Source organism: Pleurodeles waltl, chromosome 2_1, assembly GCF_031143425.1.
Source record: "Pleurodeles waltl isolate 20211129_DDA chromosome 2_1, aPleWal1.hap1.20221129, whole genome shotgun sequence".
Classification (NCBI taxonomy): Eukaryota; Metazoa; Chordata; class Amphibia; order Caudata; family Salamandridae; genus Pleurodeles; species Pleurodeles waltl.
In genome coordinates, this window is record NC_090438.1 from 133,757,072 (window position 1) to 133,783,841 (window position 26,770).

Below are 26,770 nucleotides of genomic sequence, written 5' to 3' on the forward strand. Positions count from 1 at the left end.
TCTTGGGAAGAAATCTCCAAAGGCTTGAGTTAGAGCTTGCCTCCTGTTGTTTGAAGTCTCAGGGACAGCAAAGACTTCTCTCTGCCAGCACCTTGAGTCTCTGGAGAGACTCCTGCCCCGACAAGTGGTGCCCTATCCAGTCCCTGGGCCCTTCAAAAGGAAAGCTGGTGGAATCCAAGGAAATCGACTTCGGACGACTTCGGACCGACGCCACTGCCGAATCCGGTAACGCCACCTGCACCTGACGCCGTGACCTTCGCTGGAACGCAACGCTCTTTGCAGGCCCGACGCCGCAGCAGCCCCGCTGAAGTCCGCGACTCTGTGGAAGTCGCCGCACCACGTCGTGACCGATGCCGCTCGAAGTGCACGGATTCAACATTTCACACAGACGCCGCGATTCCCGACTTCGCGCATCACTTGTTTTCACTCTTCACCAAAGGTACTGTACTTGGGGGTCTACACGACTCTGTGTCCGGCGCCGCTGGTGTCGGCTTGTTGGGAACGACTCCGCCACGACGCCGTGTTAACATCTAATCGAAGCATTTTTGTTTCTAAGCGCTATTTTTGAGTTTAATCTTTAAAAATTCATAACTTAACTTGTGTATGTCGGATTTTTGTCGTTTTGGTCTTGTTTTGTTTAGATAAATATTTCCTATGTTTCTAAACCGGTGTTGTGTCATTTTGTAGTGTTTTCATGAAGTTACTGTGTGTGTTGGTACAAATACTTTACACCTAGCGCTCTGAAGTTAAGCCTACTGCTCTGCCAAGCTACCAAGGGGGTAAGCAGGGGTTAGCTGAGGGTGATTCTCTTTTACCCTGAATAGAGTGAGGGTCCTTGCTCGAACAGGGGGTAACCTGACTGTCAACCAAAGACCCCATTTCTAACAATATGCATGCTCTGACTAGCTCTCATTATCTTTGACCAGTTCAGTTCTTTCTCAGGAACCAAATGAACTATCACTTGTTTGTATTTACCCATACCTAAAGTATCTGGAGTATTATGAGGGAGTACCACTGGAGGCTCTACTGTTAGCCAATTTACAGCTGCTTTACAATCTGCTCACAAATCGTTTGTAATCACAATTTTAAATAATGTATTGAAATGAAGCCCAAGCACTTTTGAGATTGTCACTAGTCTATCAACTTCTCTATGACACTTTTCTGGATCCTCTCCAAGAGTTGGAATGTTGGTTGTAAATATGAGGAGATCACATCTCTGCCAAGGAACATGCACGTAATAACCTCCATGCACTTCTCACAAAGGATGTTCACCCACCACTAATCCCATTCAGGCTCACCCATTCTCACTTTTGCTTCTTTCTCTGCTTCAGCTTTTTTCCTCTTTACTCTGCCACTTCTTTTCTGGCTCCATTTTTCTCTAAAGCTTTAAATTATTATTTTGGGGAAATCTTTTTGTTAGAAATGGGGTTTCTGGTTGGCTAGGGTATGCACCTCAGCCAGGCAGAACTTACCCACTCTAGTCAGGGCAAGGGAGTTACACGTTCAAGATAACCCCTGCTCACCCCCTTGGTAGCTTGGCACGAGCAGTCAGGCTTAACCCGGTTGCAATGTGTAAAGCGTTTGCACAACACACACAACACATGTGACGCAATATCCCCACCACAAAGGAAACACAACACCAGATTATATGAAAATATACTGTATTGTACACAATGCAATTATCAGACCAAACATCACATATCAGTACTATCCTGCTACCTTAGCAGTTGTCAGAACGTTACACATTAGTTACTCTGCAACCTAGCAGTAGTCACACATAACACACAGGTTACTCAGTATTCTGCAACATAAGCAGTAGTCAGGAAAAAACGTTATTACATCACAGCACTTGTCATAAGAATATCATAAAATGCCCATAGTAGGAACATTAGAAAACATATGGCAAGTTAGAAAAACATATTAGCAAGCATGTCCATAAAAGGAGCATTTGCATACACATATGTAAAAACATCAAACGCAGGTAGGTAATATATGAATCAAACAAAAGTCTGTAGAAAGAACTTTGGATTGCAACTATATTGGTCCTTTAAACAGTACCTGGTTGGATGAAGGCACCTCCAGTGCCTAGAAGGTGAACAATGGGACCCCCGGCGCTCATATGCACAAAACGGGGGCTTCCCTTATACTCTGGGGTCAGAGGAGGGCGACATGCACCTCCTCTTTTTTATAGACAGGCCCCTCCAGGGACCGTGATTACTGGGGGCCCCCCAGGGCCTCAACCGGCCCTCACGAGGGGGGCCAAAGCCAGCAAAAACAACTTAGGGCAGGAGGGGGGCACCACGCACCCCCTCCGGTTTAATGACAGGCCCCTCCCGGGACCCGTGATCTCTGGGGGCCCCCCCGGGCCTCCACTGGCCCTTCCACCAAGGGGGGGGCCCACAATAATGCCCGTTTTACCTAACAGCAGAAAAGGAGCGTCCTGCTCCTAACTCAGAGGCCAGGGGGAAGGGGGCACTCCCCGTGCCTTCCCCTGGTCCCGCAGTGAAGCCCCAAGAAGATCAGACCCCTCCTGGGGCCCGAGTAGACCCTCGCCTGCACCCGATGCGGTGCGCGAGTGTTCTTCCAGCTTCCTGGGCCGCTGCGGTGATCTTATTTAAAGGGGCACAATGCAGCAAGGAGCCTATGAGCTCCCAAGGCTCCCTAAGCGCGCTGCAATCAGCGCTATGGCAGCCGCATCCACGGAGAAGCAAGCCATGTGAAGAAATGGATGCAGGGGTCAGGGGCCACAGCACCCTGCCCCTGGGAGCAGAATCTTAAGACAAGGTCCTCAGGTGGAGGGCCCAGCTACAGGCCAGCACAAGGAAAAAGCAGCAAGTGGCAAGTCCTTCACAGTGACCAGGCAGGTCACAGGTCAGCACAGCAGCAGCAGTCCATGGCGGTTCCTGGTGAGTCCTCTCAGCCTTTGGTGTCCAGTTCCAAGGTGATTCCAAGAGTCTCCAAATTGTAGGGAAAATTCCCCTGTACTTATAGTCAGTTCTTACAGTGTTTTACAATGGTAGGGAGAGGAGGTTCCAGCCAGTTACAACTGGTTCTGGGAGTGCCCCCTCTCTCCTTTCAGCACAGGCTCCAAATATCAGTGGGGGGTTAACGACCCTATTGTGTGAGGCCAGGGCACAGTCTTTACAAATGCAGGTGTGCCCCGCCTCTCCCTTCTCTCAGCCCAGGAAGACTATTCAGTATGCAGATGCACCTCTGTGACACCTCCACCCTCCCTGTGTACAGGCTGTCTGAAAAGTATGCACAAAGCCCCAACTGTCACTCTGCCCAGACGTGGATTGGAGTCAAGCTGCAAAACACCAGAGTCATAAGCACAGATAAATGCGCACTTTCTAGAAGTGGCATTTCTGTGATACTAATAAAAAATACACCCACACCAGTAAGCAGCATTTATTATCACCATCACAACCATACCAAACACGCCTACGCTACCCCTCATAAATCAGACAATACCCCTTACACATAAGGCAGGGCATTTCTAATGCAATCCTATGAGAAGGCAGCACTCACAGCAGTAGGACACCAAGTTAGGCTGTTTATCACTACTAGGACAGGCCATGCAATATGGCACATGTCCTGCCTTTCTACATACATGGCACCCTGCCCATAGGGCTAGCTAGGGCGTACCTTAGGGTTGACTTACATGTAGTAAAAGGGGAGTTCTGGGCCTTGCAAGTAAATTTAGATGCCAGGTCCCTGTGGCAGAAAACTGTGCACACAGGCCCTGCGCTAGCAGGCCTGAGACAGGTTTGAAAGTCTACTTCAGTGGGTGGCGCAAGCAGCGCTGCAGGCCCACTAGTAGTATTTAATTTACAGGCCCTGGGTATAGAGATACCACTGTACAAGGGACTTATAGGTAAATTAAATATGCCAATTAGGTATAAGCCAATCATACCAACTTTAGATGGGAGAGCACCTGCACTTTAGCACTGGTCAGCAGTGATAAAGTGCTCAGAGTCCTAGAGCCAACAGCGAGAGGTCAGAAAAACCAGGAGGAAGGAGGCAAAAAGATTGGGGATGACCCTGCGTAAGGCAAAAAGTCCAACACTTTTTATTACACAAAACCCAAGCTCAGTGTACAAAAATAGCAATGGTAGCAATAACTGCATATTAGACTTATATCAGAGAGCAAAGGCAATCTTAAACACAGAGACAATCCATGGATATAATTCAAAGACTTCAAGTGATACAAGATGAAGTTATAGGTCACTTCACAACCGTCCCCTACCTTCCATTTACTCCATCCAAACGCTAAAGTCGTGCCAATAGCCCCAAACTTTGGCCCATTTCTTGAGGCATCCCCTACTTTGATAAACCACTTGTTCCACCCTTTAGCACCTGTCGATATCCATCACCCTTTCCTCTGCAGGGAGGGGCCGCTTCCCTGCATGCTTGTGCTATATTGCATTTGGCTACTATAGCTGCCAATTGGCAACCAGGTCCTTTGGTACCTGTTCCAAGACTCCTCTCCCATTATGTTAAAGCTTTTTAAATTCAAACAAAAATTGAAAATATAAGTTCTCTAAGGTGTGCATTAATAGCAATCAAACCCATTTCATTCACACCATCATCATCCAGATGAATTCTGTAGTTTCTGCGCCATTCTTTTATGAATAGATAACATCAAACTTCTCAGGCAATTCTTCAAATCTTGCATGTGCATAAGACACACATCCGGCCTGCCAATTCTTCAAATCTTGCATGTGCAACAGACAAATATCTAGCCACTTACCTACTTAGAAATCTCTATTCTTATATATTATATGAAATCAAGTTCTCTAGGCTCTTTGTACCCAGAAAAATGTCTTCGAATTCATTTTTCAGTTTGGGGATATCAGTTTCTCTCCTTTCTTTTTCAACTGGTTGACCTATAGTCACAAAAGTAACTGAACCAGGAGCAACCATAACAGCAGTAATTCTACTCAGACACACTACATTTTCTGGTGGAGCACTAGGCTTTGGAAATGTACTCACTTGAATCTCCCACTCCCATATCTTCGCTCCCATATCTTGAGGTGGTCTGGGTGTTTGCAAGTCATATAGGTGGTCATTCTGACCTCGGCGGTAAAAGGCGCCTACCGCCGGTCAGAAATCCTCCATAATCCCGCCGCGGTCGCGGAAACCCGCCACGGTCATTCTGACCCGCAGAAGGCAAACCTCCGAAAATCCGACCGCCACAACAGACCGCCAGACCAGCGGTCGGCGGAAAGGTGGAGGTGACCAAACCTCCACCGCCACGCCAACAGAAATACGCCCATGCCATTACGACCCACGAATCCACGCGGCGGTCATTCAAACGCGGTATTCCATTGGCGGGACACACCGGCGCGGTCAGAATACACACAAACGAACAAAACTCACCCACATTGGACGATTTGAATCCCACACACCTGATACACATACACACACCACTCCCACACACACAATACAATATAAAACACCCACCCACATCACCCACAAACCCCTACGCTTAAAAATTCGTAAAGAAGACAAGAGCGAGACACCAGCATCCAAAACATAACAGCCACAGCCACTCAACACCATCACCCACACACTATCCACACACAAAACAACACACACCACCACACTCAACTCACTTAAATACACATACTCCACCCCACACATCATACACACCACCCCATGGCACCCCAAACACAACCCCGCTTCACAGACGAAGAACTCAGGGTCATGGTGGAGGAAATCGTTCGGGTAGAGCCCCAGCTGTTCGGCACACAGATACAATACACCAGCATTGCCCGGAGGACGGAGCTATGGCAGAGGATTGTCGACAGGGTGAACGCAGTGGGACAGCACCCCAGAAATCGGGAAGACATCAGGAAGCGATGGAACGACCTACGGGGGAAGGTGCGTTCCATGGTATCCAGGCACAACATCGCCGTGCAGAAGACTGGCGGAGGACCCCCACCTCAACCCCCACAATTCACATCATGGGAGGAGGAAGTCTTGAACATCCTGCATCCTGACGGCCTCGCAGGAGTCGGCGGAGGAATGGATACTGGTAAGTTGAAGCTTCAATACTGCTTCCCCCCCACCTGCATGCCAAATCAGACCCCAACCCTCACCCCCATCCTCGAACCCCACCCTCACCCCCACCCCCATCCTCACCCCCACCCTCACCCCCACCACCATCCTCACCCCCACCACCATCCTCACCCCCACCACCATCCTCACCCCCACCCCCAGCACACCTATTCCCCGCCAATGTCTCACCATCACAACCCACACATCCCAAAACCTAGGCCTGCATGCGTCCACTAAGCATGGACACCCATCACCAAAGCATGCCCAATGCATATACACATCCCCCTCACAAGCCACCCTCACCAAAGCCCCCACACACGAATGCCAGCACTTGGGGACACGAGAACCCACAGATACACCCATATGCCACACATTGAAACTATAACCATACCTCTATACCCCTGCAGGACCCGACCGTCAACACACCGCGGCGGAGGGGCCAGAATTCTCCACACCCCCCACCCAAGAGGCCGTCAGCGATGACAGCAGCTCTGTCGACCTGGACACCGATGACCAGCCCGGACCATCGGGGACCTCTGGACAGTCGGTTCCCCTCACACAGGCCCAGGCCACTACAGACCCTAACCCCTCTGGGAACACCAGCACAGCTCCCACCCAGCGGGCCCATGCCTCTGTCTCCAGGGCGCGTCAATCTGCGGTGTGTCTACCACTACAGGGCACCCAGGATAACCCACCACCCCAACAACAACAGGGACCTGGGGGCAGTGGTAGTGGGCACACCGGCCAGGGGGCAGAGGCCCAGGGAAACAGGGCAACTCGGCGGGCAGCTGTGCGACAGGGGGGGGAGGAGAGGCCCAGGGAACCCACTCTCCACGAGGTCCTCACCACCATCATGGGAGCATACAACCGCTCCCAGGAGACGATGGCGACGGTACTGGCCCGGTTCCAGGAGATCCAGGTGCTGCAGGAGGAACACTATCGGGGGTACAGGGAGGACATCAGAGCCATCAACACCACCCTGGTTACCATGGTAGGGCTGCTGCAGGACCTCGTAAACAGCAGGGCGGACACTGAACAACACCCAAGGGCCCCTGCCACTAGCCTGGACCAAGAACAGCCATCCACCTCCGCCGGCGCTAGTGGACAGGAGGCCCCCGCACAGCAGCAGCCCACCAGACCCCCACCTCCTGCAGGAGAAGAACCACCCCGCAAGAGGGCCCTGAGATCTCGCAAGAAGACAGAGTAGGATGTCAAGACCCCCGCCAGCAATGGATACCACCTGATGTCATCCCACTGTCCCACATTGTCACCCTGTCCATCCTTGAACTGCCCATGCTCCATCTCTCCACAGGCCTCTGGACAATGCACCTGTGTGACTGTTACTCTGGACTCTGCCATGGACATTCCTTCACCATAGCCCCCACCCACTTGAAACCACCCATCCCATTTTGAGCACTTCAATAAACACCTATTTTGCACCAAAATATCAGGAGTCTGGCTGTGATTTCAATAGATTGTAATTGACATGACAGTGCAAATATGTCCTTGTACATGGTGAAGTCAACAAACAGCTGCCACAAAGCTGTAGTCCATGGGGAAACGAAGCACAGGACTCGTAGTGGGGACCCTAGATCTGAAATAGGGAGGGAAAAGCCAAAACTCAGTCATCATACACTGGGGCAAATAGACAGGCAGCAGAGATGCAGCAGAGTAGTTAACATTTACTAAATTATCTTTGAAATGTTACCTGTGTCCTATTGGAAGTACTGTTCAATGATTCTGTCCCTGTTGTCTGTTTCAGCCCCGTCGTCTTCCTCCTCGTCACTCTCCTCAGGTTCCACCGCTGCCACAACACCACCGTCTCGACCATCCTCCTGCAGGAAAGGCACCTGGCGGCGCAAAGCCAGGTTGTGAAGCATGCAGCAGGCCACGATGATGTGACACACCTTCTTAGGTGAGTACATTAGGGATCCACCTGTCATATGCAGGCACCTAAACCTGGCCTTCAGGAGGCCAAAGGTGCGTTCGATCACCCTCCTAGTACGCCCATGGGCCTCATTGTACCGTTCCTCTGCCCTGGTCCGGGGATTCCTTACTGGGGTCAGTAGCCACGACAGGTTGGGGTACCCAGAGTCCCCCACTAGCCAGACACGGTGTCTCTGTAGCTGTTCCATCACGTAAGGGATGCTGCTATTCCTGAGGATGTAGGCGTCATGCACTGACCCTGGGAATTTGGCATTTACATGCGAGATGTACTGGTCAGCCAAACACACCACCTGGATGTTCATTGAATGGTAATTTTTTCTGTTCCTGTACACCTGCTCCCTGTCTCTTGGGGGAACCAAAGCCACATGGGTCCCATCAATGGCACCAATTACGTTGGGAATATGTCCAAGGGCGTAGAAATCACCCTTCACTGTAGCCAATTCGCCCACCTCAGGGAAAATGATGTAGTTCCTCACGGATTTCATCAGGGCAGACAACACTCTGGATAACACCTTCGAAAACATGGGCTGAGACATCCCAGAAGCAATTCCCACGGTTGTCTGAAATGACCCACTTGCCAAGAAATGTAGTACTGACATGACCTGCACCAGAGGGGGAATCCCTGTGGGTTGGCGGATGGGGGACATCAGGTCGGGCTCCAGCCGGGCACACAGTTCATGGATAGTGGCACGGTTAAGACGGTAGGTCAGGATAATGTGGCGTTCTTCCATTGTCGACAGGTCCACCAGCGGTCGGTACACGGGAGGATTCATCCGTCTCCTCGCCCAACCCAGCGGACGGTGCCTAGGAAGGACAACATGGAGCACACAGTCAAGCAACCCACAGGTACGTACTCACAGCTAGCACAGTATACGATTCTCTATGCAGTGAATGGCGTGTCTGAGTGGCTATGCAAGGCCTAGGCCTGTGTGACGCAGTTGAAATTGAGCCATGTGGGCCCTGGAAATGGCGGCTGCCTGACCTGTGAAGTGTGACAATGGGATGTGAGGTCAATGCGCTGGCGTGGCACACCGCGGCGGGCGGCGGGCCAAGACCGCGGCGCGAAGCCGCATTGGTTAACATTGAAGCCTATGGGTTTCAGGAGCCAATGGCGAAGGGCGCCGGCGGTGGCGGGACGCACCGCCGCGATACGCACCGCCGCGGACGTGACCGCCATTTTCTATCTACTTATCCACTTGCGACTTGAACTTTCACAGGAGAGGACCTATACTGCAAGTGTTGCTGTGACCTCGGTCTGGAAGGGACAATGGCTGCTGCGACTGGGGAAAGGGCCCCTGCCTTCACTGGAGAGGAGTTGGAGAAACTTGTGGATGGGGTCCTCCCCCAGTATGCGCTACTCTACGGTCCTCCAGACCAACAAGTGAGTTTAATTCAATATGGATTTGGGGCCACTGGCTGGCTTGGGGGCCTGGCGGGGATGGGGGGCATGTTGGGGCTGGCGGGGGGCCTGGCGGGGGCCTGGCGGGGATGGGGGGCATGTTGGGCATGGCGGGGGGCATGGAGGGGGGCCTGGCGGGGATGGGGGGCATGTTGGGCCTGGCGGGGGGCCTGGCGGGGATGGGGGGCATGTTGGGCATGGCGGGGGGCATGGCGGGGGGCCTGGCGGGGATGGGGGGCATGTTGGGCATGGCGGGGGGCCTGGCGGGGATGGGGGGCATGTTGGGCATGGCGGGGGGCATGGCGGGGGGCCTGGCGCGGATGGGGGGCATGTTGGGCCTGGCGGGGGGGATGGGGGGCATGTTGGGCCTGGCGGGGGGCCTGGCGGGGATGGGGGGCATGTTGGGCATGGCGGGGGGCCTGGCGGGGATGGGGGGCATGTTGGGCATGGCGGGGGGCATGGCAGGGGGCCTGGTGGGGATGGGGGGCATGTTGGGCATGGCGGGGGGCCTGGCGGGGGGCCTGGCGGGGATGGGGGGCGTTGGGCCACTGGAAAGGAAAATGCTGAGTAACTTGAACGTGGTATTTCTCCCTCCCTGTACGTGTCACATAGGTCCGCGCCCATGAGAAGATCGGGATTTGGCGTGCCATCGCCAAGGAAGTCCGGGCCCTGGGGGTCCACCATCGACGGGGCACCCACTGCCGCAAGAGGTGGGAGGACATCCGCCGCGGGACCAAGAAGACCGCCGAGTCTCTGCTGGGGATGGCCTCCCAACGTAGGCGGGGTGCCTGCCGTCAACTGAGCCCCCTGATGTTCCGGATCCTGGCGGTGGCCTACCCTGATTTGGATGGGCGCGTGAGGGCAGCACAGCAGACACAAGGGGGTGAGTACAAGCATTATCTACTCTGTTGTCGCGCAGTGGAGGTGTCTGGGTGGGGGAGGAGGGCTGGGGGTCCCCCTAGGCCAGGGCGATATCTGTAGGCTGGGCACCCCCGTAAGCCCCTGTGTCCCCAGCCACCACCCTCAGTAGTTTGTCAGTACAGCCATCCCTGGGCCGTGTCATCCATGGGTGCAGTTGTCAACTCTAGGCGTGTAGGGCATGTTCCACGGAATGCGTAGCGTACCCCAAGTGCGCAACTTAGTGCAGGGGGCATCTGTGTCTGTCATGTCCGCTAACTGTACCGGAGATCCATGTACTCAATATCCCTTTATTTCTCTCTCCCCCCCCCTTTTTGTTTGTCTTTCTGTGCTTGTGTGCATCAGCATCATCAGGCGGAGGAGAAGTGGCATCGGGGCAGGAGGGAGCTGCATCTCACATGGCCCAGGAGGGCCATGCCACAGAGTCAGACTGGACCAGTGAGACGGAGGGCGAGGGGAGCTCCACAACGGGGACGACTGGAGCCTGCAGCGACACGGACACGTCCTCGGAAGGGGGCTCCCTTGCGGGGGTGGCACCATCCGTGCCCCCCGCCATTACAGGTACAGCCGCCACCCAGCGCACCATCTCCGCCCTCCCAGCAGCCCCTCCGCGTTCGCCCCGTGCCCGCTCTGCCAGGAAGCCTGGCATCTCCTTCGCCCCAGGCACCTCAGGCCCTGCCCCTGTTACCCCCGCTGCCCTCAGTGAGGAGGTCATTGACCTCCTCCGAACGCTCATTGTTGGGCAGACTACCCTTTTGAATGCCATCCAGGGGGTGGAGAGGGAGGTTCATCGCAGCAATGCGTACCTGGAGGGCATTCATTCGGGTCAGGCTGCCCATCAGCGATCGTTCCAGGCTCTGGCCTCAGCACTGACGGCAGCCATTGTCCCTGTCTCCTGCCTGCCTCTACTAACTCCCTCCTCCCAGTCTCCTGTTCCTCTGCCTGTCCCACCCACACCATCAGACCAGCCTGCACACACCTCAACACCCAAGAGAAGCTCATCCAAACATAAGCACCACAGATCACGCAGACATTCACACACGCAACATTCCGATGCAGACATGCCAACAGTCACTACCACCTCTGTGACCCCCACCTCCTCGTCTCCCTCCTCCCTCCCTGTGACGTCTACACTCACACCTCCATTCACCTCACCATCAGCCAGTGTTTCCATCACCAGCACACCCTCCACTCCAGTCCGCACACGTGCAGTCACCACCCCCACTGCCATTTACACGTCCCCTGTGTCCTCTCCCACTGTGTCTGTCACCCCCTCTTCCACACCACACAAACGCAGCCACCCACCCACCCACCAGCCATCCACCTCACGACAGCCTATCCCTCCTGCACCTGCACCCAAAGACAGCAAACGTGACTCACCTACAACCACATCCTCTCCCTCCACTCCCATTCCCACTGTACCTACCACTCTCCATTGTCCCAAGAAGCTCTTCCTCGCCACTACTAACTTCTTTCCTGACCCTGAGCCCCCCCCTCCTTCTCGTCGGGGTAAGAAGAGCACCTCAGCCACCACCAGCCCTGCAGCCCCCTTGACAAGGGTGCAGGGGTATTGGAGCCCGCCAGCCCGCATGTCTGGATCTTCGCCCAGCAGCAAGGGGACAGCCAGCCCACCCCCTGGGAAGAGGAGCAGAAGGCGGAAGGGGCGCCGCAGGAGCCCGCCTTCTACATCCCCCCCGGACACCACCCAGAGACAGTCACCAGCCACAGCTCCAAAGGGAGGAAAGGGCCACAGGCCGACGACTAAGGAGGGCAAGGGCAGCAAGTTGGAGAGGTCAGGCAGCAGGCCTGCTGCCCAGGAGGAGCCCACAACCCCCATAGCCGCTGCCCCGGGAGGAACGGGCACAGCTGCCCCGGGAGAGCCCACCAGCCCCATAGCCGCTGCCCAGGGAGGACCCAGCCCAGCTGGCCAGGAGGGCCCCACCACCCACAGCCCAGGTGGGCAGTGAAGGAGCACCATCCCCGCTGCCCAGGAGGGCACCACCAGGCATTTAGCAGTTGGCCATAGACCGTCCGCCGTCTCAAGAACCGCTGAACTGGGCCCTTCAAGGCAAGAACCGCTGAACTGGGCCCTTCAAGGCAAGAACCGCTGAACTGGGCCTCGCCGTCTCAAGAACCGCTGAACTGGGCCCTTCAAGGCAAGAACCGCTGAACTGGGCCCCGCCGTCTCAAGAACCGCTGAACTGGGCCCTTCAAGGCAAGAACCGCTGAACTGGGCCCTTCAAGGCAAGAACCGCTGAACTGGGCCCCGCCGTCTCAAGAACCGCTGAACTGGGCCCCGCCGTCTCAAGAACCGCTGAACTGGGCCCCGCCGTCTCAAGAACCGCTGAACTGGGCCCCGCCGTCTCAAGAACCGCTGAACTGGGCCCTTCAAGGCAAGAACCGCTGAACTGGGCCCTTCAAGGCAAGAACCGCTGAACTGGGCCCCGCCGTCTCAAGAACCGCTGAACTGGGCCCCGCCGTCTCAAGAACCGCTGAACTGGGCCCGCCGTCTCAAGAACCGCTGAACTGGGCCCCGCCGTCTCAAGAACCGCTGAACTGGGCCCCGCCGTCTCAAGAACCGCTGAACTGGGCCCTTCAAGGCAAGAACCGCTGAACTGGGCCCCGCCGTCTCAAGAACCGCTGAACTGGGCCCTTCAAGGCAAGAACCGCTGAACTGGGCCCCGCCGTCTCAAGAACCGCTGAACTGGGCCCTTCAAGGCAAGAACCGCTGAACTGGGCCCTTCAAGGCAAGAACCGCTGAACTGGGCCCCGCCGTCTCAAGAACCGCTGAACTGGGCCCTTCAAGGCAAGAACCGCTGAACTGGGCCCTTCAAGGCAAGAACCGCTGAACTGGGCCCCGCCGTCTCAAGAACCGCTGAACTGGGCCCCGCCGTCTCAAGAACCGCTGAACTGGGCCCCGCCGTCTCAAGAACCGCTGAACTGGGCCCTTCAAGGCAAGAACCGCTGAACTGGGCCCCGCCGTCTCAAGAACCGCTGAACTGGGCCCTTCAAGGCAAGAACCGCTGAACTGGGCCCCGCCGTCTCAAGAACCGCTGAACTGGGCCCTTCAAGGCAAGAACCGCTGAACTGGGCCCTTCAAGGCAAGAACCGCTGAACTGGGCCCCGCCGTCTCAAGAACCGCTGAACTGGGCCCTTCAAGGCAAGAACCGCTGAACTGGGCCCTTCAAGGCAAGAACCGCTGAACTGGGCCCCGCCGTCTCAAGAACCGCTGAACTGGGCCCCGCCGTCTCAAGAACCGCTGAACTGGGCCCCGCCGTCTCAAGAACCGCTGAACTGGGCCCTTCAAGGCAAGAACCGCTGAACTGGGCCCCGCCGTCTCAAGAACCGCTGAACTGGGCCCCGCCGTCTCAAGAACCGCTGAACTGGGCCCCGCCGTCTCATGAACCGCTGAACTGGGCCCTTCAGGGCAAGAACCGCTGGCCCTTTGGCAGACGTGGCAGGGCAGGATCTATCTCGGGCAGGGCTGCAGGATGTCCTCTGGCCAACTTGCCTCCTCCAGTGGCAGTGGGGTCTGTTATGGACTGTATGGACTGTGGCTTTGCTCTCCCCAGGATGGCCCAGTGGGCAGGCCACCCACTGTATGGACTGTTTGGACTGTGGCTTTGCTCTCCCCAGGATGGCCCAGTGGGCAGGCCACCCACTGTATGGACTGTATGGACTGTGGCTTTGCTCTCCCCAGGATGGGCCAGTGGGCAGGCCACCCACTGTATGGACTGTTTGGACTGTGGCTTTGCTCTCCCCAGGATGGCCCAGTGGGCAGGCCACCCACTGTATGGACTGTTTGGACTGTGGCTTTGCTCTCCCCAGGATGGCCCAGTGGGCAGGCCACCCACTGTATGGACTGTATGGACTGTGGCTTTGCTCTCCCCAGGATGGCCCAGTGGGCAGGCCACCCACTGTATGGACTGTATGGACTGTGGCTTTGCTCTCCCCAGGATGGCCCAGTGGGCAGGCCACCCACTGTATGGACTGTTTGGACTGTGGCTTTGCTCTCCCCAGGATGGCCCAGTGGGCAGGCCACCCACTGTATGGACTGTATGGACTGTGGCTTTGCTCTCCCCAGGATGGCCCAGTGGGCAGGCCACCCACTGTATGGACTGTATGGACTGTGGCTTTGCTCTCCCCAGGATGGCCCAGTGGTCATGGAGTCCCCCCCCTTCCCTTCCCCCTGAGGTGCCTGTCCTATTTTCTTTCTGATGCCCCTGCAGTGTTCTCTCCGTGGAGTTCTTGTCGTGGGACTGGGCCTTGCCCCTTTGCACAGGACCCCTGTGATCCACGGACAGTGGTTGGACTACATTTAGTAGCTGTATATATTTTGTACATAGTTTATTTATTTATTGGGATTAATGGCGTACATATTTCAATATATCTGCCCGTTTATGATCTCTTCTTTTGGTCTTTGCATTATTTCGGAGGGGGGTGGTTTGTGGGTTGTGACAGTGATCTGTGGGAATGCATTGATGTGTGTGTTGTAGTGGGTGTGGGTGGGTGGGTGTGTGCCGGTAATCTTTTCCCTCCCCTGTGTCGTAGGTGCAGTACTCACCGATGTCTTCCGCGCCGCCGGGCGTGCTCCTGGTATATGAGGAGGAATAGGAGTGCGGGGATGACCTGTAACTCTGGCTCCATACTGCCGGAATCTCGCGTGGAGTGCGTAGAGGTGAGCGTTTTCCCGTTCGTAGTCTGTTTCCGCCGTGTTCTTATCGGCGGTGCTCCCGCCCCGGAAAAGGTGGCAGATTGGTGGGTCGTAATAGGGTGGGCGGTACTTTGTCTGCCGCCGGGCTGTTGGCGGGAACCGCCGCGCTGTTTGTTTGTACCGCTGTGGCGGTCGGAGTGTTAAGTTGGCGGGCTGTGTTGGCGGTTCCCGCCAGGGTCAGAATTGCATATTTTAGACCGCCGGCCTGTTGGCGGCTTGGCCGCCGCTTTATCACCGACCGCCAGGGTCAGAATGAGGGCCATAGAGTTTAGTAAGTCATCTAAAAGTTATCCTCCTCATCTGAACTATTTTCTTTATTTTTCTTTTCTCTTTCATTTTCATTCTCATAATTGTTGTCATTAATTTTCTTTTGATCCAATTCATTAATAATTGCAGAAACAACACCCACACTCAGCATTGTGTCCTCTCTCCATGCTCTTTTCTGCATGTCCCATCTTGACTCTGACCAATGGCTCACAACATTTTTGACCCGACCCTTTATTCTTTTATGGTCATTTTTCATTGCAACACAATCCCATTTGTTCAAGGCCTCAAGCTGTACAGGTCTAGGCTGTGGTTTGTTTTCAAGCATTTTCCATCCTCAAATATTGAAACTTTCACACATTCAAAGTACCCTGTAAAGGAAATTGCATGTTCTTGTCATCATACCTCCAGATCCAACTTCGCCAACTACATGACCATGAAACCATAATGGATGAGGACCAACTGCTTGAAGATCAACTCCGACTAAACATTCGTCTTCGGAAACAAGACCTTTCATGGGATGTCAACTGGTGTCTCACAGAGCTATGACCAACACTAACACCTACGAGCCACGCCAGAAATCTGAGAATAATCCTGGACTGCTAGCTCAACATGGCAGCACAAGTCAACATAGTAAGCATGGCCTGCTTTTACATCCTACGTATGCTATGAAAAATCTTTACGTGGCTGCATCAGAACACCAGATGTACCATCATGCAAACACTCATCACTAGCAGGCTCCACTATGGCAACAAACTCTGTGCTGGAATCTCCAAGCACCTTCTAGAGAGACTTCAGACCACCAAGAAAGCTGCTGCAAGACTCATACTCGAACCCCATGCTCCACTGACATCTCACCCCACCTCAGATAGTTCCACTGACTCTCCATTCACAAACACAGCCAATTCAAACTCCTCATGAAGATATACAAAGCCCTACACAACACTGGCCCAATATAGCTCAACAAACGCGTACACTTCCAGCCTGACAGACACCTATGCTTAACCTCACTTTCACTTGTACACATCCCCTGCATTCACAAGAGCAGAACAAGAGCTTGTTCATTCTCATACCTTGCACCCAAAACATGGAACTGCTTCCCAAAACACATCACAGCCTCCTCCTTACTTCTTGAGTTATGGAAGAAGCTGAAGATTTGGGTCAGAGAATTACTCTAAGGAGACACACACTTGCTTAGGCGCCTGGATACCCTCAAGGATGATTTGTGCTATACAAATATAACATAACATTTCATTGCATTCCATTCTTTTAAACATAGACCCTTATGAAAACCAAAACTTCGCATTATTTAATAGGCAGGAGAATCTTTTCTCTCTTAATCTCAGAAAACTTTAGGCTTTTTAAGAGCAGCACCCATTTTTGTTCAAACCAGTTATAAGCAAACCACGCAAAACAAACAACAATCAGCCTATTACTCTGCAGCTATGGGAAAGGTTAACCAGTCACAGCACAAACTACAACAGCAATTAACCAATACCAGTACAATTTGCAGTGACGATTACCTATCCTAGTGGGGCTTCTCAGTGACAGGTAACCAACTGCAGCATAGCGTAGCAACTGACCATAGCAACTGACCATTCACAGAGCAATTCACTTCAACTCAGTGATTTTCTAAACTGCAAACAAAAGTACACAAACAAACAAAATAACTTCAGCTAAATATTAATAGGGAAAGGAAGGTACGTCAATTTCATTCAGAGAGAGAGAATAATGCCTTTCAGCACTATCACCCACACTAAGGAAAGTTCTTGATCAACTGCAAAGAAATGAACAAACACTAATCCAGGTTAATACACATTCAACAAAAGCTTTCAATAATTCAGAAATGTCCTCATCTCTATGTGTATGTGGTGCCTCACATAACACACTGCTACTAAGTTCAACAATAACCCTCGAGATCTTGGATTTTAACAAATCCGTTTACCTTGAACTGGACACAACAATAAACACAAAACTTCAGTATTTTCGCACTATAACACCTAAATATCTCCAGCTTACAAATATGTCAAAACCATCAAGATACCAGTGATGAAATTGCCTAAGGTCTCAGAAATCAAAAGCGCATAGCCAAGGAGCTCACATGCAATATAATTCATGTAATCACACTAATTCACACACACACAAAGTACACATCCTACAATACACTTCTGGTGGTACAATAGTCACAACTCATTCGGCCCTAATAATACTCATACACCTTTGTTCGGGAGCAGGCCTTGAACACACTGCAAATAATACAATTTGGCCATATCAGCAAAATCAAGGGATTTCTGTTTCACCAAGAATGGCAAAAATTAATCTCTAGATAGATGTTATCTTCACTTCCTCCTACCAGCCCCCAAAAAGGTAGGCGATATTCCTGATAGTCTGGCATGTTAGACATAAAGCACCTAATGTGGGTCCCGACGGTTTTGTCCTCAAGAATAAATGAGGAAATGTGTTCCTAAAATAAGATTCAAAATCGCATTTCAAATAGCTGTAATTAAGAATTAAGCCTTGACTCAAAAAGGTTCAAGATGAGTAATCTAGAAACTATGGAGGTTTATTAAAATATTAAAGTGCAGTACAGCAGTCAACAATATAATTGTCTCCAAACAATTAGGTGCATAATATTTTAGTCATAAAAATAAATCTTAGAAATCATTTAAAGCTCAAATGCAGCATGATAGACTTAGTCCAGAATATACAGCAGATCAACAGAAAATCGGACAGCATCCATAGAACCTCATGGAAGAGACCAGAGGACCTTTTGGCTCACCCCTGAAAACATATCTTTTTATAGAGAATCTTACCATAGAAGGCAATGGAAACCGCAAGGACAGCACAGGGTGAACAAATATATGAACATATCATCAAATCATAGTACAGCATTATAAAATATCATATAATACTACCATCCTAGCACTGCCCCCTAAATGAATAATAATGAGTCTCATCTGACCTAATGTCATGGGATGTGTTAGCACAAATCTGGTTAAATGAACAATAAAAGCATTGTAAATGAATAGGCCTGCAGTGAAGAGAGCAGAAAGAGACCTTGGCGAGCAACAGTTTAACAAAGCACTTCTTCCGAAGCTCTCCTAGAACGGTGTCAACACAGACGATCAGTGCACATTCTACTGGGCCTGATGTCAATGAGAAATGTAAATATGGCTATTTCTGAATTCAAGCATGATTTAGGCCTATTTCAGCCAATATCAAGGAAACACAGTTCTGTACATTACAACATTCTTGTTTCAATGGCAAAACACCGTGATGGATGAAGAATTGTGAGAGACAGGCATCAGTTTATGGTCTTCAGTAAGCTGGCAGCTTTGAGCAGATCTGTTATGTTATATAGGTCTTGGTATAGCGGATGACTAATCCCTATGGGGACATCTCAGTGCTGTGCGGGGTAGACAGCTGATTTTTTTATTTATTTATTTTAAAAGCAGCATTAAGGCAGCCATATTTTCAAGGGCCTCTTCAAGCTAGAGAAACTAGCACATGCAAGTATGTAGAGAGGAAGCTTATTCCAGTGATAAGGTCCAAGGTAGGAAAAGGCTCAGCCCCCATATTTGGCTGCACAAATACGCCAAGGGCATAAAATAAATTGATTGCTGGATCTTAAGTACCTGTTTGGAAGGTACCAGGTAACTCTGTCCTGAAGGTATCTTTAGCCAGAACCTGCCAGCGCTTTGTGGGTCGAGTAGAACAGTTTGAATAATGCTCTCTTGCGAATAGGAAACCAGTGTAAGGCTCTGAGCTTTGGAACTGACAGTGTCTTTGAAGGTAGGGTGTTTACTATGTGCGATGCAGTGTTTTGGACAACCTGCAATTCTGATTGATAGAAGAGCTTCATTTGAGGCAAGTATTAGGGCATTGCCGTAGTCCAAATAACTGATTATTAGTGCCTGGGTAAGCGTCTTCCGTGAGCTCAATGGTAATCACTGAAAGATTTTCCTAAGTAGATACATAATGCCAAACCAAGTACCACAGACCAAGGTAATCTGGTCGCTTATAGATACGTTATCATCTAGGAGTATGCCCAGATTCTTGGCCTTACTACTAGGCAAAGGGGCAGGACATAGTTCTGCCAGCCACCAATCTTCCACCCAATACAGCTCGGCTTTCCCGAACTGCAAAATCTCTGTTTTTCCTCCATCGAGTTGGAAACAATTGAGGGACATCCAAATAGCAATTTTTCTCATGCATTCAACAAATCGCTGTTTAACATTCTGAGTGTTGTACCCAAGCGCAGGTCTATTTATGGTATTTCTTATGATCATAGTACACTTAGCTAGTTATTGCACTGGGTTTATTGTCCTGAGCAGGCATAGGTTGAAGGGAGAATGATGGAGAGATCTGCTGGGATCCCAAATCTGACTGTCATTGTGGAATGATCAGAAGTCGTCATAGTATGTAGCTTGTTGGTACCTACAGTGGTGGACTAAATTAAAGTCTTCTGTTGGCCAGTGGCATGTGGTAGTTATCTTCAATTATTCCATTCCTGTTCAAGTTATTAATGTGTGGTTTATTGTTGTGGACTGATACAAAACTGGGTGAATGACATAACCTGTAATAGTTTTGTCTTATGTTGGTGTAAGATGGTCAAGCAGAATAGGCAAATCAATTGATGTTACCATATGCTACCCCAGCAAGACTTAGATCTGCCCTTCCTAACTTCCCTGGACATAGAAAAAAGAGTGTTGGTTGGGCTGTTCCATATCTGGGCACTGTAAACTGTACTTCAAGAAATTATTATTGTGGTTTTATCCTAGGGTTGTAGGATGATGTAGTTATCGAAAGTGCCAAGTTTTCAACTTTCTTAAGTGTATATAAACTCCTGAATGTATCAAATCCAGACCTTGGTGGCTTGTACCAAGAGAGTTTTGTCTCCTATGAATTCCTGATTGTAGGATGGCATGGTGATCCATGGTTCAAGCCTAGAGTGCAGTGCTCTTTTTTGTTTGTAAACGTGAATTTAGCCTGTAGGTATAGTGGCCTGTTTCCTTGGGCTGCTTGAAAGACATGGCAGAATGCCTTGTACATTGCTTTTCTAGCTATAGACACTGGAGTGATTTCAGGACTTGAATCATTTGTTCTCTTGGGTGAAGGCAGAGAAGGAGCCTTGCAGCAGCATTTTTGCTAAGTGATATTTTGCATATTATGAAAATGCCTGTGCGAAGGTAGAAGCTGTTGGCATAGTGAAGCTTGGAAATTGCAAGTGTGATGAAATCTTGTGGCTTTTTGTATCCAAGATATGGCAAGATGTGATGCAGTGTTTTTGTGACCTAACTGACCTGGTATCAAGGATATGTCTGAATCCATGGTGACCCCAAGTCTTCTGACTTTACATGTTTTTTGGAGGGCCTCGAGTTTTTGTGCCACACTGCAGTAGGGGTTGTATTATTGCCACTGCTTGCAGATCATGATCTCTGTCTATGTGCTGTTGAGATTTAAATGATTACTTATCATCCATGCATTTATGCTTAGAAGTTAGCTGTCAATGATTAAGATGTAGAGCTGTTCTGAACCATCCATTTTTAGAGTAATTTGTTTCTCATCTGCATAGCTGTAACTAGTGAGGTTGAATAATGTAATCAGGTCATGTAAGGGGATTAGCTAAATGTAGAATAATACAGTGTATAAGATGTGCACCTGTGGCTAGGGGTGGCAACTCACATGAGTGTGGATTGCATGCCTGAGGCGCTGCAGCGGGCTCACCAAGGATCAATGATTAGCTGTTTACAAGCAGTCAGAATTCTTACCAGAAATAATTTCAGGTTTTTAAAAAAGTACAAATTCCAGACTTTACCTTTTAAAGGTTGTATGAACCCTTAAAATATACCTCAACAGTATAAACAAATGTGAGCAGCCTCTTAGTCTATTTGTACATTTTAAGATTTTAAGAGCAGTTAGTAAGGGGCGAAAATCTGCTAAGGTTCCACTTAAGTCAGTCATTTCTTTAACTAATTACATACTGGCAAGGATTTTACCAGATTTGTTTAGGCATGTTTCTACCAGTGGTATTGCAGCTTCATGGGGAGAGCTGGTTGTAGGTTTTTCATTGGTATGTGCTTTTCACGGTTTATCAGGCTGTGAAGAAGGCAGACTGCTTGGTTATACCCTCATTCAAGTAATGAGTGTGACGAGGATTGAGAGGAGGATGTAATATCTGGATCACTTACCAGTAATCTTCATTACTCTAAACCTTCCTTCCTCATCCCAGTACTTATAAATTGCAGTCTCTCCCTTCCTGGGCCTTCACAGCAATCTAAAACTATGTTTGAATGTCCAGGAAGAGGAGATGGAAATGTTTTATAGGAAGGTTATCCTGGAGTCAGAGAAATAAAAGACACGTTTGAGAAGTGCTGACAATTGAAGGCAATAAGATTAAATCCCATTCAAGTAAGTGCTGGTATGTAAGTAACAATAATTACTAGTAAGTAATGGAGGCATTCTTGAGTGTTGATTTGATGATATCAGCTGGGAACTTGGGATCTTCTGGACCATTGGAGGGGAGGGGAGTCCACTGACCTAAAGATATTACAATAGATCTCAAAACCCCAGCTGATATCATAAGACAAATATGGTAGCCTGGCAAGGGGGCTGTACTTATCTTCGGCCTTCGCCCGTCGCCCTCTGCACCCCATAAAACAATGGGAGTTCATAATGGCCCTGATCTAACCCTTTGTTCATTGATTAGCACTCACTAACCTTGCCTTTTTCTGCTCGATGATTCTCCAAAGGTTCTTTAAGTTCTAACTTTTCCCATCAAAGTTCACTCAGTACTTGTCATAGTAAAGTATTACATAGTTTATCCAAGTCTTAGCTACCATGGCCTTCTGAATGATGCTACAGTGACTTCAGTGACTGCGAAATGCTACTGACTAAATAGTTTTACAACTCTTCCAGAAAGTATATCTTACTCCTTCTGGGAGTCTTTAACACTAGTTTCACACTTGATACCGAGTAACGATCATCTTCTCTTACTATAGCTCACAGGGCAGTTAACAGCTGTTCCCCCTCTTTTCTCTTCTTTAACTTGAGCATTGCAATTGGTATATTAGTTTACATCCTCACCAGATTCCCTGCTTAGAGTCTCCAGGTATCAGAGCTAGAGAATAGGTTGCAGATTATTTTTATTTCAGAAACAGATTGCCACAAGGCTCATCAAAGATCACCATCTATTTATTTGTTTAGTCTATAGAAGAACCACTTATTCACTGCTTTCCCACCTACTCACATTTTATATTCTTGATGTTATGGCATGGTCTCCACACAACAGTAGGGTGTTCCCCACTCAGAAGAGCAAGATGCAACCTCATCAGGCCCCTGGACCACCAAGTAGTTTATAGTATTAAAGAAAGCTAACACTTTACATCAGAGAAAGAAACACACTGATGGGGCTGAAATAACACCTGGAGTGCAGTTTTGTTAATATAAAAAGCCATTGGCAAAAACAAGAGTGCTTCTGGCAAAACTGTCGAAAATAATGTTATTCACTTGCATAATTTGTTTGTGATAGAAGTTTTTCATACTCAAATGCCCAGCATGCATCCAAGCCCAGTCTTAAACAGTCCATTAGGCCTCGGTCAACATTTAAGGTCACCATTAGGCCTCGATCAACATTTAATGTCACCAATAAAAGAACTGTCTGAACAGTCAGCTAAGCTCGATGCCAGCTCATGTGTGCCATTCTGATTTTCCTTTCACTATTACCTCCTCATGGTGCTTCTAACCTCCCTTGATGCCCCAGTGAGGCTTGCCCTCTGTAGACACAAGGCTTTGGATTAACTGCTGGGCAAGCAAGATTGTGCAAGCCTACATTTGTGGCCTTACCTCCTACTGAACTTATGTTGGAGGCATTTGGTAACAACAGAAGTGACTCACTCATTAGTGGGTTTGTATAACTTAACTTTAAAGTTAGCCTGGTTAAACCCCAATTGAAAAGCCAATAAGGACCTGGGGTCTAGGCAAATTATTTCACAACAGCAGAAAACTTGGCAGACCATGAACCTCAGGATGCACTGAAGTCCTATTTCTGCAAAGGGCACAGAATGGAAACTACTATAATACAAGTCTGGGATCAGTACAGATACATTCTGCCGAGTTTTTCTGTTGAGCCTGTCTGCAGCCTTTTACACAGAGCATATTAAAAGAGAGAAACACTTCCTAAATTCTAATTTACTTTACTAAAAATTTAACCAAATTCAGGAGCCATTTGGTCTTCTGCAGTAACCCAGGGAGCAGATTTAAAAGAAATCTCCTTTCAAGACATACTAGGTACACCTTCTGCCTCAAACTCCAGCTGTGTCCTGCAGGTAGCCCTTTCCCCCATCGGCAGAAAAGCTTTTGTGTGCCAAGGCCTGTGCTTAATGCAATCTATGGAATGCAGGAGATAATAAAATACTTTAAAGTCTGCTCTTCAGTCATAACACGAAAAACAGTCCTCTTTTTCTGTGCTTTTAGAGATAGGCTGGGAAGGGTAGAGAGCAACACTGAGAGAGCAGGTGGGTGTTTGGGCAGGAAGCAGCACACGAGGGAGAGTGCTAGTAACAAACAAAAGAAATAAGCATTTGCAATGCACTAGGGTCTCGCATTTGTCGGAGTTACAACTGTTCACAGTTGTAAACTCCCAACAGGATTTTCCCTGCATTAAAATAAAAAAACAGCGCGATCGCACTGTACAGTTCACACAAAGTACAATTATGATTGTAACCGGCAAAAGTGCAATTAACTAAGCGCTCGACTTTTGCCCAGCGAGATCGCGCTCCAAAAACAGAGAAAAAGTAGTCCACAACCCCAGCGAGCCTCGCATGTTTTCTGTACTTGGTCGCTGCGCTCGAGGAGGGCTAACCACAGAAAAGGCATGACGTATGCGAGCCTTCCACTAATCAAAAGAAGTGGATTCTAACAGGCAAGCCAACTTGCCAATGAAAGACACTGATGTGACGTTGACGGGGCTCTGAGCCCTTTTCTAATACCTAAAGCGTCTCGCTAGCGATACGCATGCACGAGCGCATGCGACGCAGGCTCGACCCTAAAAAGTTGTTCCCTTAATTTAGGCAGTGGAAGAATACAAGAAAGCATGTCAAAAGGATGGTAAACAGGCTGTGCTCCTGGAAAAATACAAACACAATAACAGGAAGACAAGCCATCAAATAAGAATGAAGAACATCAAAGTGACAACAGAACCAACCAACAGTACTCAATGTGAGGAACCAAAACCCTCGGCAAGTTTTTGTTATGGCCCACAAGGGGTCTTCAACTATCAAAAAGCTAAAAGTTGTCTTGTAGGTGAGACCTAAAAAGAACGAAACTCTACTAGCTAAATAAAAATTCCAGAACTGATAGACACCTTTATGCACGAATAAACCAGTTCTAAGATGCAAATGGAATAAAGTGGAATTTTCTCCATATCATTTTACAATATGTCCAGAAAGTCACATGCTAATAGCTGGATTCATTGGAAACCATTTGCAATTCTTTAACTGGAGTTTTTACCGGCGTTGATAAATGTACACTATTTTGTTATTGTGCGGCACTGAGCATGCAAGATGCATGTTTTTAAAGGGTTGAAGTCGATTACGAGTTTTGTGGGGACAGTGTATTGGACACTTTGCGTGTTCTGTGAGAGAAGAATGTGGTTCCACGTTTGTGGATGATATTTTGCTGGCAAGTGGAGGTAGGCAGGTGAAGCAATGGGTGCTCAAAGGAAAATAAAACAGGTGGAATTGTCTTCCTGTGGCTCCACTGACAAACAGACCAGCTTGTGCTCAGAATAGTCACAAAGCGCGAGCACCCAGACGCCAACTGTTTCTGCGGCATATTATTATCCCACAGGTCACCATGGCCGCCTTGCTTCAGCCTCGAGCCATTGGAAGAGGCCTCCCTGTCGCAACGCCAGGGCATTGTTGGGGTTTCAGTTGATTTCAACTGAACGAAACGCCCTATCTCAACTTTGTAAACACGCGCTGAGGTCAAAAAAGGGTTAAAAAAAAGTACAGTAACAAGAAGAGAGGCTAAAAACAAGATGCTTAACGGACAAAAACCGAACCAGTCTTGGCGTCACCAGGAACAACAGTGTTATACAGGATAAGCAACACATCCATCCTGAATATGAAAGAACTGTGTGGCCAGGTGTGGTGAAGTTTTGATCTTGCCGCACATATTATTTATCCGTGAATGTACTTTTCAACTGGGCGGTAGTTGTTGCTACCCCTTAGCTACAGATATGTTCCTTGGAGAGCCAGGTTCACCTAAATATTTGTGGGGTCCATGCAACTTCGTATGAGCTACAGGGAGGCCAGAAGTCCTGTGGGGGCCGTGGGCCCACTTTTCCAAATTAAAGCATCTGGGAGTGACCAAGGTCCTCTGAAGGATAAACCATTGCTTAGCTTTTGCCTTGTGGCAGCTTTAGCAGTATAGCCAGCCCCGGGTAATAAAAAAAATGGAATAAATAAAAAAATGCATACATTGCTACATAAGAAAGCTTTGGGTCAGCCCTGTTCATCCATTTGTCTCTTTAGCTGTCATTCTCATGTTTTTTCCACCCTGCCTAAGCAATGAATGAGCGCACTGAAATCACTGTCTCTCTTGCATTTAAAAAGATGATATTTTTCTTAGTCACATGCGCACGTCCATTTTTAGTGCTAGGGCTTCTTGTTCAGTATTTTACTTTGCCAAAGCTTTCTTGTATTCAGTCTTTATTTTTGCATTTTTTGTACTCGTCGTGTGTTTAAACTATGTATTCAAGTCAATAAAGTAATTCAGTCAGTAGTTCCTCTTATTTGTGTTAATACAAACAATATTTTCCAGTAATGCTCATAAAAACTAAAAAGCATTTATACAAGTTCTAAGTACGCCTATCTATTAGGTGCAGTTGCTCTCTACTATTAAAATCATATGCATTGGTTAATTTTTTAATTAATATTTTATTGCAAGCATGTGGCTGCCACATTTAGGCAGCGATAAATTTACTTTTTCATGCTGTTTCGTGGCATATGTTTGCAATGAAAAATAAAAAAGAAACGCTAACTAGCTCAACAGCTGGCCAAAGGCATAACTATTGGTTTTCCAGTGCATATTTAATAATTGTATATAGTACCCCCTCCAACCAGATTCAGCTACTCACGTAGCCCTACCTTGAACCCAGAAAGCAGGAAACTGGCCCTAAAACATGCAAAACTGGGAAACGAACTCCAAGTAAAACATGACAGTGCATCACCGATTGTCTAGTCCACAGAAAGCTGTCCAAGGAGTGCATCTTAATGAGAATGGCATAGGAAGACATATACAAAGGGTTAAAAAAAATCACGAGGGCAACTCCCTTAGGTATATGTGGCATCCTGGAAGAATTTGTAGAGGAGAAACTCTGATTTGTTATTTGAAAGCTGCAAAGGAGGCTGACCTCCAGGTTTATAGGGTTGCGGGGATATGTGTGAACATATTTCCAGTTGTGG